Raw genomic sequence first — 1,748 nt, forward strand, 5'->3', positions numbered from 1 at the left:
ATTCCAGTTTAATGTTACATGTTTAAAATTATTCTAATTTAAAAATAAAATAGTTCTATTAGTTGTAGACATGACAGCTGTTTATTTTGTCAGTCATTACACCATTTATTTTTTACACATAGTCCAGCAATTAACGATCTACCTGTCCTAGGGAGATAATTCTCACTAAATGTATTACAGAGAAAGATGAATCATTGTTACCACAGACAACCAGTGAACCAGTAAAAAAGGGTAAAAATGAAATACATTTCCAAGGGAACCAAAAAAGCTTTTAAACATATAATATACTTGTGCAGTTATACAAAGTATAAATATCTGGAATGGTGGAGCAGATCTGGGAGTTCTCTGTTATTTCAAAAAATACCTCTCCTAAAATTATAATTCTCTCTGAATGTAATCCACAGAAAGTGGAATATATGTTACCCTAACACAGAGCTTTTTAAGCTCGGTGGAAAAACACTGGCTTTAAGACTAAAAAAAAGAAAAAAAGAAAACAAAAAACAAAAATACATTAGGGTAACACAAAAAATATTTTGACATATATAGCAAAACTTGTGTAGTTATAAAAACGTAAAATTACCTGGAATGAGATGTATCTGCAAAACTTTGTTCTCCTGATCTGTCTGTGATTCTAGTAACTGACTGAGCTGTGTTGTACCTTAAATACAATTCCCAACCATCCCCCAACATACGGAGGCTTTAGAATTGCTAATAGGTGTAATCTACCTAACAAAAGGGTGTGTTTCCAAAACATTACTGGGCAGTGTGACCATGCTTTTTCTCCACCTAGCATACAAAATCATTAGCATTTTGTTACTGGGTGGGAATGTAAAATGCAAACTAAATTAGCATGACAATTGGTTTAGTAGAATAGGTAAATATTTGCTACAAGATCACAGCCCTTTAAATTTAACAATAGATAGAAAACTTGCAACATTTGGGATTTTTCAATGGGCAACACTATAGGTTCTCAAAATGTTACATACTATTTTCTTTTAAACATATAAATATGCAAACATACTTTAGAACTGTTAATACGCATAAAAACACACTGACAATTATCCAACCTTTTCATCCATTTCATAAGGCAGAAAGGACAACAAAACTGTTCATAACCATAACCATCTCTGTTATATTATATCAAAGTAAATGCCACCTCAATGTGTTTAAACACCTCTTCATCAGGAGGTGGACTGACAATAGGGAGAAGTCACTACAATATTACTAATAAAAACATTTATTTATAAAAACAAAAAATGATTTTTTTTTACTAAAACCTAATAACATGTAATCATATATTCCAAATGCTTTACATATAAATAAACTGAGTCAGCCAAAAGTTACTAACCATAAGAAAAAGGAAAAACAAAACCATACCAGTCAAAAAAGACAAATCATACATGTTTTTAAAACTCTCACGATTTGTCATTTTAATGAATTGAGCAGATGTGATAAATGGAATCAAAACGTCCTGAAAACAACCTGTTCCCCCATCAACATGTTATGCACTTTACAAGTTCGCTGAAATGAAACGAGAATCCCAAGAAAATTAAATTTTCAGCTGATCCTGGTGCTCGTATGATCAGTCACCCCATAAATATTAACTGATATATAAATGTGTCCAAAATTATATCAAAAAGCAATACCTGTTGGTCAAGAAATCTCAGCATGGAATCAGGTCCAGATCCTAACAATCAGTAACAAGAGCACCAACCCAATGATCTTTCAAACTGCATGAATGCCACACA

General features: G+C 32.0%; 2 protein-coding genes across 2 annotated transcripts in view; one reads left to right on the top strand and one right to left on the bottom strand.

Annotated features, from left to right (window-relative positions):
- Positions 1 to 1,748, top strand: part of LOC140327980 (uncharacterized) — a 648,380-nt gene that overhangs the window by 475,639 nt on the left and 170,993 nt on the right. The window lies entirely within an intron of this gene.
- The window catches only part of LOC140327981 (uncharacterized), a 91,752-nt gene that overhangs the window by 7,877 nt on the left and 82,127 nt on the right, over positions 1 to 1,748 (bottom strand). The window lies entirely within an intron of this gene.

Source organism: Pyxicephalus adspersus, chromosome 4, assembly GCF_032062135.1.
Source record: "Pyxicephalus adspersus chromosome 4, UCB_Pads_2.0, whole genome shotgun sequence".
Lineage (NCBI taxonomy): Eukaryota > Metazoa > Chordata > Amphibia > Anura > Pyxicephalidae > Pyxicephalus > Pyxicephalus adspersus.